The 16420-nt window shown below is 41.7% G+C and overlaps 1 protein-coding gene across 15 annotated transcripts in view; it reads right to left on the bottom strand.

Annotated features, from left to right (window-relative positions):
• Nucleotides 1–16420, bottom strand: part of TMEM200A (transmembrane protein 200A) — a 245515-nt gene that overhangs the window by 156292 nt on the left and 72803 nt on the right. Inside the window, exon 3 of one of the 15 annotated variants that reach the window (XM_029594548.1) lies at nt 4354–4547. The exons of the other annotated variants lie outside the window; for them this stretch is intronic. The gene's annotated coding sequence lies outside the window, so the exon portion shown is untranslated. The remainder of the gene's footprint in view (nt 1–4353; nt 4548–16420) is intronic. 15 annotated transcript variants of the gene reach the window in all.

Here is a 16420-nt window from a genome sequence, read left to right as displayed (position 1 = left end):
TAGAAACATGCAGACAAAGACTGAACTGGAAACCACAACAAGCCAGAGAGACTGTATGCAGTGTAACAAAGGAAAAAGAGAAACATCACCAGTCCTCATAAAACAAATCAAGAAATATAAAATCAATAGCAGTAAAACCATACTAACAAAAAGAACAGATTTCAAAATAGCTGATGAATGGAATATCTAATAATTAAAAACTCATATAAAAAATTCTAGATACCAATAAAATATTTCAAAATAGCCGGCACAAAGACCCAATAATGAAAAATACAGATAAAAAAAATGCTTTGCTCTGCATTCCTAGGAACGTTTGATATCCAGGTGCCCTGAGATTGTTTTGAGTTCGCAGGAGGAGGGGTGGTTTGCTTGCAACATTCTCCTCTTCCTAACAAACAAGCTGTCTCTCACACTGGCTCTCATTCACACACATATACACATGCTCTCTCTCTCTCACTTACATAGGCTCTCAATCACACACATATACACATGCTCTATCTCTCACTTACATAAGCTCTCAAAATCACAAAATCTGGTCCTTTAATTTTTCCAACAGGGCATTAAGAAAGTAAAGAAGAGGAAAATCTACACTGGATGTGTTTCCTCACTTTAAGGTAGTCTGGTTCTGGATGCCTCCCCCACATTTTCTATATGCTGCAGTTACTCCCAAAGAGCTCCCTCAAATTCAATTTTTGGCTCTTCTAAAAATACAGAGGGGTAGATTTTCAAAACTTACGTGTGCGTGCATATTATAAAATGCCGAGTCGGCACGCGCAAGGGTTCGACTTTCACAAATCCGTGTGGCAATGCATCAGGGCTTTCCTCAGTTCCCTCCCAGTCTGCTCCAGTTAAGGAGTGGATTGGTAGGGAACTTCCCAACCCCCTAGCCTAACCCCGTTCCCCTATCCTACCCTCCTCCTATCCCTATCCTAACTGGCCCAAATTTTTTTTATTACACCTGTTGCTCCTGGCTTGGAGCAGGAGCAAGTTGCGCACGCCGACAAATGGCTGCTGTGCCAGGTGCCTCTAGCCCCGCCCCCAGACCGCCCCTTTTTCAAGCCTCGGGACTTACAGACGTCCCGAGGGTTTACGCGCATGGCCGAGCAGTTTGAAAATTGGCCCGGCGGGTGTAAGGCCCAGTCATGCGCGTACACCCCGGGCTTTTATGCACGCAGAGGTTTGAAAATCTACCCCAGAGTTTTTAGTTGCAGGGTATGCTATGACTAGCGAGTGCGGGAGGATGCAGATCGACTCACAAGAGGCAGTATGTCGTCACATGCCAGTGCAACTCCTTATGCAAAAATGGAGGTCCAGATCCCTCTTGCAATGCACTGCAGAAGCAAGGTGCCCTCAGCCATGCCAGAAGTAATCATGAAGAAACCTGTGGGGTTGGTTTTTTTTACTACTACCTTTTCGCTACAGCTCAAGCATGATGGGATCCAGTGGACGAGAAGAGTAAGTGGCAATGCCGGTGTGAGAGGAGGTGGCAGGAGGGCTTCCCACCACCACGGTGATGGGTGGGGAGGAGGGTCGCTGGTGAGTAGGCACTGGGAGTTACTCTGCTGCTGCTTCCTTTGTTTTAGGAAAATTGAGACAGGACTAAGTCAAGATCCTCAGAGGAGGATGCCTCTGAGATGAGCTGCTGTGGGGCTTGATGTTGGTTGCAGTGGACCAACATGCTTGAAGACCCAATAAGCAATCTGCCCCTACGTTGTGCTTCCTTTATCTATCTCTTGTTTTCTTATCATCACTTTGCTAGATGGTACCTACTCACCAGCAATCTGTAGGTATCCAACGTGTTGGTTTCTGGGAGAGTTCCACAAAAATGGGACAGCACAGGAAAATGCTCTAATTTGAGCTTCTGCAAATCTTTCATTTTCCAATTGCAGAATGCTCCTTCTTTAGAGCATCAACATAAATCTCTGATGTAGTCATAAGGAAAAACGCGGACCACATCCAATTTTGAGCATTCATTTTTCCTAAAATCCTCATGGACTGAAATGGACTAAACATAAGCTTGCACTTTAAAAGTCATACATTGTTTATTGACTTAAGGAACATTTTTCAAGGAGGTATTTTGTTTTTTAGATTGATGATCAATAGTTTAAAACTTTATGGTGGAAACTGCTTGCTCTCAACCTGTTCTCTGAAGACTTTTCCCTCTTTTATAACTCTAGATTTCTTACTTAATCTGGTGATTTATTTAAACCTGTTAGAGGTTTTCCCCTTTCCTTTTTTTTCAGGATTTCCAGTTTAACTCCACCGTCTCTTTGGGAAAGGAACAAAACATGTATAGGTGCATTTTTAATTCTAAGCGCATTATTTTCCATTGAAAAAGTGCCCACACAAAAAGCATGGGTATTATCTACCTGCAATACGTTTCCAAAGGGGAAGTACACGCATGCTTTCTGTTCAAGAACTGCTAAGCATTTGGGTACATTTTGCCCACAGCCTCTGTCCCAATGCAGGCAGGTAGGAAACTGTAGCATGTTCATTATTTATGAGTTCATTATTTCCTGCTCAATGTTTTTTTGATGTGCGGGGTGGTGGGGGGGAGGGGTTGGCACCAAACTACACAGGATGTGCTTTGAAAGCATATTTTTGTTCTGAATGTAGGTTTTATCAGCTTAAGACTTCAGATGTGAAATATATTTAAAATTTGTGGCAATTATTTTTCATATGTATGCAGTCTGTTCAAATTTTTTTCTGACTTTCCTTGAACTGTACCAAATTGGCAGGGCCTCAGATATACAGAGAATGATTATACTTAACGTACGACAGCAATCTCAAATATGTTCAGAGGGATTTGTATTTCAGTGCATGAACTTATATCCTGTGGCTCTTCACAAGAGTCCTGAATATATTTCCATGGCACAGTGCCCATCATGCTCAGCATCCTGATCTTCAGGCATTAGAAATGCAAAGGTGAATGCAAGAAAGGAGACTGGATTTACGCATGTTCATAGTATCTGCTGACATAGCAATTTACTTCGACTATATTACTAGATACTGATCATGCTATAAGGGAGGTGCATAGGCCATTGTGTCTTGAAAAGCTTTTTGTGATATTTTGGAACACAGCCACCAAGGCACTTATAGAAACAGAAAAGATGTGGAAATAGGTACGGAGCCTTTCAGGATAAAATGCAAGAACTTTTAATGCGTGGTCTCCAGTAGGGATGTGCAGGGAAAAAATTTTGATTTCATTTTGGGGAGGTTTTTTCCCAACGAGTTTCAGTTCATGGATTGCTTGATTCGTTTCATTAGTGTGAAAAAAAATGAATTAAGCAATTAAAAAAAAAAAAAAGGGACAAAAAAATGAAAAAGAGCCCTCCCTCCCACCCTCCTGGAAAAATCACAGAGCCAGGATCCCTCCCAGCCCCAACTTACCCAGTCTGATGGCAGTCTGCTGTCTCAGACTAGGCCAAAGCCTCAGACTTGTGTAGGCCTAGTTCGAGCCATACATCAAAAAGGTGCTGTCCGCTAGATTAAATGCACCAGTGTTAATTAACTCTGATGTGACGCCAGTGGACGCCATCATTGTGTTTCAGGAAGAAAGAAGAGGAAGCGTGAAGAGGAGCTTCCAGGCCTGGGCTCCAAGGCCTGGACCTGAACCTGTGCCGAGGCCCAGGCGTCGGGACCCAGCCTCCTGTCCAAGATCACAGTGTCAGGCCTGGGTCCAGATAGAGGCCCTGGTGTCGGCACCCGGCCTCGGAATTGGCTCAAGTCATCGAAACTTGACCTCCGGGTTGGCTCACATCGTCATGACCCAGGATCCGGGTTGGCTCATGGCGTTGGACCTGGGAGAAGGCTGAGGCCTCAGCATCAGGATCCGGCCTCCAGGTCAGCCCTGGGATCGGCCCCTGGCCTAGGCTGAGTCCCTGGCGTTGGGATATGGCCTCTGGATCGGGTCTCTGCATCAGGCCTGGGTCCAGGCCAAGGCCCCAGAGTCAGGACCTGGCCTTCGACAGATACCAGACTGATCAGGTTTGTTTTTTTCCGGGTGTCTCGGCAGAGGCCCCGGCTTCTGGCCTCCGCCGAGACTCCAGCATCGTGCTTGGGCCTAGGCCATGGTCCTTGCTTTGGGCTTCAGCCTATGCGCAAGGGGGCCTCGCCTAGGGCAAAGGCTACAGTCCCTGCTTTGGGCTTCGGCCTAAGCCATAGGGGAAGCCCCAGCTTTTGGCCTAAACCTAGGCCCAATGCATTTGTTTAAAATGAAATGAACTAGCCTTATTCGTTGCATTGTGTACTTTAGTTTTAAATGAATGCACATCCTTAGTCTCCAGTGTGCAAGGGAATAAATTCATCAGAGATCATATTAAAAGCAGATGTTAAAAGAAATGCCTCACTTACTTATCAAAAGTGTTACAATAGAGGACCTGAGGTGAATTGCACAAGATGGTCCATGAGTTTGCCATACCATCTTTCTAAAATAGGAACAGGAGAGGAGATTTGATCCAGCAGGTGAACCAGTCTCTGAAGTAAGACTTTAGATCATGCCTGGCTTCTTCACACTTCCCTCCTGATGCGTTCGGTAGTGCTGATTTCTAATGGAAAAAGCAGAATTACAAACACCATAATTGCTACTATCTAGGGATGGCCACAAAGTCTCCCTTCAAGATCCCAGAAAAAAAGAGAAGAGACTTAGAAAGAGCGATGCAGGAAAAACATCCATGCTGCTATACTGGTATGAAGGGAGTACGGTTACTTGAAAAGAATATATTTCTTCAGCTTTGATTTTCAGATTGAAAATGGGCTCTGATTTGCACATAAGCAAGATTAGGCAGCTGCCTCAGGGCTGAATTTTAAAGGAGGCCTCTGATTCCCAGCATGTAGGGAACAGAAGGCAGGGGCTGGATGGAGAGGGGAGCAGAGCAGAACGATTGTTTTCTGTTCTGCATAACACAGGCAGCCGGGACCCTCCCCTCTCCTGCCTCTTCCACCCAAACTAGAACATAAAGGAAACATCGAGCCAACACTATTTAAGTGGAAATACAGGGCCGCAGCTTTATTAAGTTACAATAATAATAACCAGTACCAAGTGGTACCTGAGTAGATGAAGTTTAATGTGGACAAGTGCAAAATGATGCACATATTTAAAAAAGGTTTAGATAAGTTCCTGGAGAAGTTCATAAACTGATATTAATCAATAAGGAATAGCCACAGCTTGTTACCAGCATTAGTAGCTTTGGATTTATTTAATGTTTGGGCACTTGCTAGGTACTTGTGAGATGGATTGGCCACTGTTGGAAACAGGATACTGGGCTTGATGGACCCTTGGTCTGACCCATATCTGATGTTCTGAATACAATCATCTTAAAACAATATATCAAATATTAAACTTTTTCTTAAATGATAATAATGAATGATTGTGTTTGTGTCTGGAACAAACTGTAACTCTTCGTAGGCTGGCTCTCATTGCCCTGAACTTGTAAATTGTTTTCTGAGCCACTACAGCATTCAGTTCTATAGCTGCTTGATATGGCTTTTCAATTTCTGATGGCCACTGCCAACTGTGAATAATGAAAGTCCCACATAACCTTGGGACACCAGCTGAATTGCATGGGAAGAACTCTGCAAACCTGAGTTGGAAAGAGAGCTCTGAGACATTTGAAAATAGTTTTTTTGGTATTGCTATGGAAGAAGGTAGCTTGTGAAAATTTCTGAGATGCTGTGAAATAGAATTGGGGCAGGATATAGGTTTCTTTTATTCCTTTCCTGATGTATCACCTTGATTGTTTGCAATAGTCATACTGGAATACAATGTGCTGGTTAGGTATTTAAATTACTCTCTGCAATGGGATCTTAGACCGTAATATCTTCATAATGCTAAGGGAAAAAAATAACACAACATACCACAATAATGTCCAGCTTTGGTGTACTCAGACACAACCTTGTTGGATCACACCTCAGACAAAAAATCTATCACATTCAACACTAACGTGTTTTGTTTGTTTAGTCACAACAAATAGCCTAGTGGTTGTCTTTTGTGAAATATGTGAAACATTGTTTTGAGAGTTTACCCTTAAATTCTGTATCTAAAATGCTCCTTTACAGAACATAAAAGAGCCATAAAATTATGTAGCATTCCAGTTGGCTGGCAATGTTCCTCGGAGTAAGTAAATATATGTCAGTTTCTGTACTTTCTATACTGGACAAACCAAACTAAACAAGTAGATTTTTTTCTTCTTAGAGGTCTGTGTTAGTGGCAGGTGATTGTTCTGTCTGCCTGCTAAATCATTGTAGGAGATTTGAAGATACTGGCTCCTTATCTCTGACAACAGGGTCTGTAGGTGAGGAGCAAGCCTGTAAAAAAAGTGACACTTCCTTTGTTACAGATCAACCTAAAATGTAATAACATCAATGCAAAGGCAAAAAAAAGCCCTTTCTTGTATGATTAGAGAACTGTTTCTACCAACTACAGGTGCTGAAAAGAATTAGACCTCTTTTCCATGCCCAAGATTTCAGAACCATCCTGCAAGCAATCATTTTTTCAAAATTAGACTATTGTAACACCATCCTACTTGGTCTTCCCGCTTCTTATACTAAACCGCTTCAGATGGTACAAAATACAGCTGCACGAATACTGACAAACTCCAAGAGAAGGGATCACATAACCCCCATCCTAAAGAGCCTCCATTGGTTACCTATACACTTTAGAATTATTTACAAGGCCATCCTTACCACATACAAAAATATCCACCTACTGGCTCCCATCGACATACAGATCCCTCTCCAACTACATAATTCAACAAGACCAACAAGAGATGCATACAAAGGATCGCTACAGGTACCACCGTCCAAATCTACCAGACACATCACACTAAGAGATCGGGCATTCTCTACAGCCATTCCACCGTTATGGAACTCTATCCCTTCAAACCTCAGACTTGAAACATGCATCTCAACCTTCAAAAAAATAAAGACATGGATATTCACACAAGCATTCCCGGACTCAAAATGATCTACCTTCCACGCCAATCCTTACCTTCACATACACCATGACTAACCTTCTTGTTTGAATTTTATATTATTTTACACTATCGTTACATGTTTGAATTAATAACCTGTCCTTTCTCTTCTCTCTCTGCCAAGTTCTAATCTCCCTTTTATTTGTAACTGCCTTTTTCCGCACCATTGTTTTAGTTTTGTTTACGATGCACACTTGTTTTAATGTGAACCAGCATGATGGGACTGCGTTCTCGAATGCCGGTATATAAAAACCCTAAATAAATAAATAAATAAAACTACCATTTCATACCGCAACTCTTTATATTTAGAAACCTAACTTAACTTTTGTTTAGTTTAAAACTGACGGCCATCTCATACAGCAAAAATGAGCTATTAATCAGGGGAACCAGGGTTCAAATCCTGCCACTCCTTGTGACCTAGAGCAAGTCACATCACCCTCTGTTGTCTCAGTTACAAACTTAAGGGTCATTTTCAAAAGAATTTGTGCGCATAAGTGGGCTTTCGAAAATTGCTGCAATATATGCTTTTATGCATGTAAATGCTTTTGAAAATTCAGGGCTTAATTTATAGACAGAAAGGAACTATGGAGGGGTGAGATGGGTGGGGCCGGGGTCAGGTATGAACTCTCTCTCTCTCACACACACACACACACATATACACACACACACTCACACTCATACGTAACTGAATCAGTCATGTGGCTGCCCAAGCAGCTCCGACGCACTCTGTTCATCTCTGCTTCCTCTAAGGGCAGAAAAGGGGGGGGGGAGAGGGGGGCATGAATGATTCAAGCATCTAGTGGCTTTGTTCGGTTTCCTCAAGGGAGCCAAAACTGATATACAGTGCCAACTCTGCTCTGCTTTCTCGGGTCCCAGAAAAAGATGGCAGAACGCTGCTCTGGGTTGTTCTGCCAGAAATAAAGCCCTCAATAATGGACACAAAAGGGGGTTAAATTAACATAAGTCTGAAAGGTGTGAGCAGTAGGTGTCATTCATCAAGACCAGGATTGAAGCCTTAACAATTGGCATTATTGCTCACAGCTTTCAAACTTGTGCTAATTCAAACCTTTTTTTTTTGTGTGTGTCTGTTCTTTGCTCTGCAGGGTCTGCTTCAGTTATCACCCCTTCCCCTTCTGTTCCCTGCAATGCAGGAGAAGTGGGGCGGAGGGAGGCACAAGAGTGGAGAGCCTGGATTAGGGAGCAGAGTGGCTGTTCTGTTGTCTGCTCTGTGTGCTTCAGGCTCAGCCCCTCTCCTTCTCATCCACGCAGGCTGCCTGGAGGGGAGGGGCTGGAGCAAAACACCCCCTGCTTCTCTGACTCTTAAGCCTGAAAAGAAGTCTGGGAACTGCATTCTACCCTCTTCCTCCCCACAAAGTAAGCCCTGTGAAAATTATCCCCTGGGGATAGGGAAATTCTTGCAGTGCCTGATCTGCTTTGAAGTGCCTGAAAAAGTGAAATATAAATTAAATCAATCAACTGTTGTGCCACAGTTCTGCACAGTGGGCTCTATCTATCCTGTAAAGTCTATCTACTCTTCCCAGTTTTCTTCCATTTGTGTGTAAGCTTCACTGTTTTCCTTTTGGCTACTGATTCCTTCCACAGAGTAGCAGTTCCAGATCCTCCCATGGGAATGGGAGAGAAATGTATCCCAAGTTACTTCCAAAAATCACAACCTGTCCTTTCCCCTAGTCCTCACTACACTCTCCACTCTGTGGCACCCGATCTGATTGCACTCTCTTTTCTGAAGATTATCCCTGAGTTAATACAGAATTCTTACAACATATCTCATCTTCCTCTCCTTGGCAATGGAGGGGACACCCCTTCTTCTCCCAGTCCTTTCAATAGGAAAGGCACCTCTCCTCGAACCAGCAGAATCTGAATCCCTGCCCCTTGGGGCACTCAGTAACACAAAAGACAAAATATTACTCAGAAAAGCAACCAAGCAAGAAGCAGGAAGGAGGAAAAAAACAACTTCCTCCTCTGGCAAACATGGGTAAAACTACGGGCATAGGCATTCTGTCTCCTTTCTTGTTCCAAGAGACTCCAGAGGCCTAACCCAGGAAAACATTATAAATTAGGAGCAGCACAGGACAAGCTGCCCTTCAAGAGGTTAACTCATGAAATCCAGCTCAAAAATCCAACCTAAAATCCATGCTCAGAGGCAGGGATTTATAAAGGCTCTGAATACTATACCATCTACTTCTTCCACACAGGGGAACCTCCCCAGAATTTTGGTTCACTCCTTTCCTCAGAGCCTAGTCTGGGGTCAAACTACTGTAACCAGAGGGGTGAACTACTAGCCATGGCAAGTATCGTTTCCATCTTCCATAAAGATGCACTGAAGCCCTTATTGTTTTATTTGCTGGACAACCTGCTTTATTTTAGGGGTGTACAGCCACAAAATGTGTTTTTCATTTTGTTTTTCTTTGTGTGTTATTTCCAATTTTTGTACATAATGAATCAATTTAGCATGCACTAAAACAATTTAGTGGATGCTAAAAGGTTTAGGAAACTAGAACGATTTGGTATATGCTAAAATTTAGAGACAAGAAACAAAAATGTTTTGTTTGAGAGACACAACATATGACATCTATGTATTCATATAACTACAAAAAATCTGCCCATATTGAGGGAAACTGTAAATTACAGTGTGGAATACAAATGAATTATTGAAATATCTATAGTTAAATTGTGAATTTTAAATTATTTTGAGGATGGGTGACTAAAGTGCTTGGTGTTCTTAGGAGTAATTACAAGTCCCCTGAAGCAGGCGTTAATCGCATGCCGAAACATTGCCAATGTTGGGCATTTAAAAACAAGGGGCAACGCAGTGGGCGACAATATAAAACCAGTCAAGTTTTGAGCGGTCAAGTTTTGAAGAAAACAAGATAAGTTGTAATAACGATATTGAAATATTGAGGGTTCACTTAAAGGGCATTATTTACACGTTGAGATTTACAGATAGAATTATCACTGAGGCAAAAAAAATTTAAAGAAAAATGTTTTAAACGGATGAAGTAAATGACGTAACAACTGGTGCGTACATATGAGGCGGGTTGTAGCCCTTTGCGGGCAAGAGCCCAGGAGATTGTAGCACTTTCTATTCTGATACCGATTCCCGATATTTCAATAATTCATTTGTATTCCACATTGTAATTCACAATGTCCCTCATATGGGCAGATTTTTTGTAGTTATATTGATAAACTGAGGGTTAATGTTATTTAGTTTATATAAATTTTGTTGAGACTATGTATTCATGTCATTTTTAAATAACAATCTCTCTCTTCTTTTATTTTCCCTTGTAAAAGCTGTTTAAATTAAACCAGTTCTTAACCATTCGCTGGCCTGGTTGAGCTACCCTGCGTACTCACCCACCCCGATCCCCACACACAGTCACAAGCTATTGAATCTGTTACTATTAGTAATATTATTACTTCAAATAAAAATCATTATTGCTGGCTTCAGTGATTCTAGAAGAATCAGAATGAACATCAGACCCATTTGTTAAGAATGGGGATGGGGATGATATTGACTTCTTTTATATTACACTGGGGAACACAATTTTCGTTGAGTTAGATCTGACACTTCTTTTTGACTAACTTTTGACATCTGAATCCAAAAATGACGCCAGTTTTTCTCTATCACGTCAACGTTTTAAGGTACAGGATACCCTTCCTTTGTCCCAAAAATCATACAAAATGTACATACAAAGGAAATAAAAGAAAAAATTACCTGAATAGACTATTTAGAGTTATTTTATTCCATCAAAGGCTATATATTGTTATTGTAAGTCAAACTGTGTACAAGTAGTAAAGTTCTGCTACCAAACATACATATTAAGATAAAAATGTATGCTTATAGCTTTTCTGGCAGTGTTCAATCTGTGGACAATCTCGCCTAATGCTCCAAAAATAGTCAGCCATCATATGTACATCCCATCTACCCTGATACCGTGCCTCCATGACCTTCAAATCTTGGTGGAATTGTTCACCTTGCTCATCACTGACTGCACCAAGGTTTTTCAGGAAGTCAGCAAGATGGCTATGCAGAAAATGCACCTTAATGCTCATGTTGCAACAAAGCATTTTGAAGCTCTCCAAGAGTTTCTGGACAATTTTGGTGTAATTCTGTGCTCGTGTATTTCCAAGAAAGTCCTTGACAAGGTTTTTGAATGACAACCAAGCATTCTTTTGGAGTTCTGACATTGTCCCGATGAAATGATCATCTTTAATGAGCTGCCGAATCTGTGGACCATCAAACACAACAACCTTTATCTTTTCAAATGACAAGCTAGGAAATGCCAAAATGAGATACTTGAAACAGTCTCCTTCAGTTGGCAAAGCTTTAACAAATTGCTTCATGAGACGCAGTTTTATGTGCAGAGGTGGGAATATAATGTTCTTTCTGTCAACAAGTGGCTCATGTAGAATGTTTGGATCACCAAGTTTGAGGTCAGATCTTGGAGGTCAATTCAACAGCACCCAATGCTTCTCACAAGCTCTGCTGTCCCACATACACAGAAAACAGGGATACTTGGTGAATCCGCATTGCTTACCAAGAAGGAAGCAGACCATTTTAAGGTCAACACCTATGCGAAGTGCTAAGATAGGTTGTTTATCGCAAAGTGCGCTATTACCATAAAACACGCCCCTTTTCCTATCACATGCGATATTTAGTGCATTTTGATAAATCCAGGCCTAAGATAGGCTGTAGAGAAAAAACTTGACGTGATAGAAGAAAACTAACTGTAGTTTTGAAATCAGCATGCCTATTAAATCAAGCTCCCTTTTAGTACCTGCTATAACCATAACTGTTGTAAATAAGCTAATATTTTACATTTTTGTGTTTTTAAATGTTCAAATAAGTTTTCATTATATCCCATAACTGTTGTAAGTAAGCATCCACTCTTCTCCCCTATATAATCTTTTACCCCCCCTTAACCGCTGTAATTAAACAACAATGTATAACCCCGTTAAGCAACCTCTCTTGTAAATACTGCTACGTTCCTTTTACCTGCTCAGCTGCTCTCTTTCCTCCTTACCTTCCTCCCTCTCTCTCCCCCCCCCCCTTTTTCGCTCCTGCTCCATCCCCTACTCCCTGTTTTTTGTAATTTCCTCCTTTCTCAAGTTTATTGTAAACCGGTGTGATGTGCTTGCACGAACACCGGTATATTAAAAGCTGTTAAATAAATAAATAAATAAATAAATAAATAAATAAGTCTAAAACAGCTGAAAAATCGAACTCAACAGGAATTATGTTAAAAATTGTTCCCCAGTATTATAATCATCAGAGCAACAGGAGCTGGAAGTACTAGACTGAGTGCTGGAGAATGAAGCTCACTTAGCAACATTGCATCCTCTGCTCTCTTGCACCACTTGTCCAAGTCAGTGCATCAATTCTGTAGGGCTGACTGAGGTTCTCCTTGCATTGCAAGCCAAAACAACTTGTGTAGTGGTGCCAGGGGTTTTAGATTATAAGCGCTCTGGGGATAGGGAAACTACAGTACCTGAATGCGATCCACTCTGAAGTGTAAGAAAGGCAGAATATATATATAAACTATGGGCTAGATTTTTAAAGCCCTGCGCTTAAATCCTCCCGGATTTACTCGCGCGCCGGCGTGCCTATTTTGCATAGGCCGCCGGCGCGTGCAAAGCCCCGGGACGCGTGTAAGTCCTGGGGCTTCGTAAAAGGGGCGGAAGGGGGCATGTCCAGGGTCAGGGGCGGTCCGGGGCGGGTCCGGGGACGTGGCAACGGTTCGGGGGCAGGCCGGGAGGGGGGTCCCGAGTCCCCCGGCACTGTGGCCTGCTTCATGCAGGCGTAACTTGCCCAACAAAGGTAGGGGGGGGGATTTAGTTAGGGCCGGGGGGTGGGGGGACGCGGAAGGAAAGTTCCCTATGAGGCCGCTCTGATTTCGGAGCGGCCTCGGAAGGAACAGAGGCAGGCTGTGCGGCTCGGCGCGTGCAGGCTGCCAATTTTGCGCAGCCTTGCGCGCGCCGACCCCAGATTTTATAAGATACGCGTGGCTACGCGCGTATCTTAGAAAATCCGGCGTACTTTTTAAAGATCTACCTCTATATATATAAAATTTTAAATTTTTTACTCTGTGTCTCATTATCAATTCTGAAGACGTGAGGTTTTACCTAGAGTAAAAATGGCTTGTGCTCTGATGAAAATGACATTGATACTGTACTGGTAGAAGAGAAAAAAAAACAGAATTTGTCTGTTCATTTTTGCTGTCAGTTTTAAACTAAACAAAAGCTGTTAAGTTTCTAAACATAAAGAGTTCCGGAATAAAATGGTATTTCTCTGATCATACAAGGAAGGGTTTTTTTGCCTCTGGATTGACATTTTTACGATTTAGGATGATCTGTAACAAAGGAAGTATCAATTTTTTACCAAGCTGGCTCCTCATCTACGGACCCGTTGTCAGAGAGGCAGAGATTAGTAGCAAATATCCTCAAATCTCCTACAGTGATTTGGCAGGCAGACAGAACAATCACCTGCCACTAACACAGACTTCTAAGAAGAAATTCTACTTATTTAGCTTGGTGTACCCAAGACAGAAAATACCAGAACTGACATACATTTATCCTATTTACCCTGAGGAACACTTCCAGGCCAACTGGAATGTTACATAATATTCTGGCTTTTTTTTTTTTTTTTAGAAACTGTAACGATACAGAATTTACGGAATAAACTCTCAAAATAAGGTGCCATATATTTCACTAAAGACCAGCTGGAATCGCTACAGAAGTGAGGGCTTTGTTCAGAAAGGGCCTTACCCCTGCCAAAGCAACTTCTGTTTAAGACTCTACATTTCTAAACAGTTTGACAAAATGAAAGAGGGAAAAAACTGCACTTTTTTTTGTCACTCCTCAAAAATGCCTTTCCAAAGGAGTCGATGATAATGAAGACAGAAACCTGCTTAAAGAGTTAATAGTTCCTCTACCTCACAAATGAGCTGCAGTTTCACAAATTAATACTTTTAGATTACACATTTTGCTTCTGTACATGTGTGTGCGCATGTTACTGTGGCACTTGGTATTTTTTTTACAGGGGACTTATTTCATCATTCATTTAAAAGTGCCCAGGGTAAACTTCAGATCAGGGCCCAGCAGACCTCACATGCCAATGGCTTCTCAGACCCTGTCGTTTGGCAGAACATTTCATTTTATGGTTCTGCAGTAAAGCTGAGAATATTTTTTTATAATTCTCCTTTGTGACATAAGAATCCAAGAGCTTATGCATAAATGTTAGGGTCACAAAAAAGGGATAAGTCGGCTGACACAGAGACAGTTGCAATAGCACGGATGAGTGTATAACAGTATCTAAAAATAGGATAAACAATATTATTGTTACTGTATAAGCCCTCGGGGGGGACAGGGGAGGGGGGGGGGGAGGGGGGAGAGTTTTTTTGTGTATGGGGGGGGGGAAACAGTTGCACCTTGTTGGGTTCTTTGCGGAGGGAGATCTGAGTCTACTCTCTCCTGTATTGTACTGTTTTTTTTTTTCCATAAAACCCAATAAAAATGTTTAAACATAAACAAGTTCAAAGCAAACATGAAACCAAGTTCAGACTGAAATAATAACTGGAAAATAAAATCCAAGGCAAGATGCAGGGGCATATAGGGATCAAAGACAAAACAGGAGCCAGGAACTGAGCAAGAACAAAGATCGGGGAGCCACTGTACACCTCACAGAAGGTAGTTATCTTTTTTTTTTTTTTTTGTGAAAACCAGCACGTGAAGCCTTTTTCATGCACCAATTTTCACCAAATTCATTATTCATGAGCTGCTTTACATGATCTTCCATGGCAGCAGCTCATTAATAATTAATTTTAATACACTTCTGCACACTGTGGACTTTGAGTGAAAGTTTCCTACAGCGAATGTGTGGCAAAAAAAAAAATATATATATGCAAAAGGTGGCTTTGCATACTGAAAACCCAGGAACGTCAGGCATACTCAAACTCCCCTTTGCAAATTTTTTGGCATATTAGTATATCAGGGCCAGGTAACAACAGAAGCAGACCGGAACTCACAGGTCAGGAAGAGAAAGGTACACACAAACTGTGAACAGGACCTGACGTTGGACACCAAAGCTGGGAAAGAGAATATGAATTGTACAGCCAGAGGCAAAATAAAACCAAGGAGGAACTTAAACTTACAAGACAATGATGACAACTCCTTCAGGTTCAATCAGGTGGTACTGAAAACAAGCACCTGAGGTGCATATAAGGAAAAATAACCCTTGCTGTAGTTAAACGATATTAGGTTCCATGCAGTAGTCAAAAAAGCAAACAGAATGTTAGAAATTATTAGGAAGGGAATGGTTAATATAACAGAAAATATCATAATGCCTCCATGGTGAGAACGTACCCTGAATACTGTGTACAATTCTGGTCACCGCATCTCAAAAAAAAAATAGTTGCGATGGAGAAGGTACAGAGAAAGGCAACCAAAATGATAGAGGGGATGGAACAGCTCCCCTATGAGGAAAAGCTAAAGAGGTTAGGGCTGTTCAGCTTGGAGAAGAGATGGCTGAGGGGGGATATGATAGAGGTCTTTAAGATCATGAGGGGTCTTAAACGAGTAGATATGAAGCGGTTATTCACACTTTTGGATAATAGAAGGACTAGGGGGCATTCCATGAAGTTAGCAAGTAGCATATTTAAGTCTAATCGGAGAAAATTCTTTTTCACTCAACGCACATTAAAGCTCTGGAATTTGTTGCCAGAGGATGTGGTTAGTGCAGTTAGTGTAGCTGGGTTCAAAAAAGGTTTGGATAAGTTCTTGGAGGAGAAGTCCATTAATGGCTATTAATCAAGTTGACTTAGGGAATTAGCCACTGCTATTAATTGCATCAGTAGCAGGGGATCTTCTTGGTGTTTGGGTAATTGCCAGGTTCTTGTGGCCTGGTTTGGCCTCTATAGGAAACAGGATGCTGGGCTTGATGGACCCTTGGTCTGTCCCAGCATGGCAATTTCTTATGTTCTTAGATTCATGACCAGCCAGTCCTATCAGAATAATTTTATAATTTTTTTTTAATGTTGCACCCCATAAGTCCTAAATCCAGCAGATATCAGAATAAGTAAAATAAATGCTAGAATTAAGGTTAACCATCAAACCATGAGGGGGAAAAGCATGCTTCTCATCTTATGATGGAACAGGTAACAGGCATTTCATACACAATGTTCACTTAATTCCATTGCTATTGCAATTTATGCACTCAATAACTACAGCTGGTAAACTAAGTCTAGGAAGAAAACAAATCTCGACTTGAGCAGCTCTGTTTCTTCAGTTCCATAGTTACTTCCAGTCTATACCAATGTAAACTATTTCTCTCATTTCTGATCCCTAGACTGCCCTGGTTACTTGAGAATGGCACTGGGGTATTGAACATAGTTATAGGAGAGGAGGATGTAAATTGTATTTTGAGGTATGTTTTA

Source organism: Rhinatrema bivittatum, chromosome 3, assembly GCF_901001135.1.
Source record: "Rhinatrema bivittatum chromosome 3, aRhiBiv1.1, whole genome shotgun sequence".
NCBI classification, from domain to species: domain Eukaryota; kingdom Metazoa; phylum Chordata; class Amphibia; order Gymnophiona; family Rhinatrematidae; genus Rhinatrema; species Rhinatrema bivittatum.
This window is presented reverse-complemented; position numbering and strand designations above follow the sequence as displayed.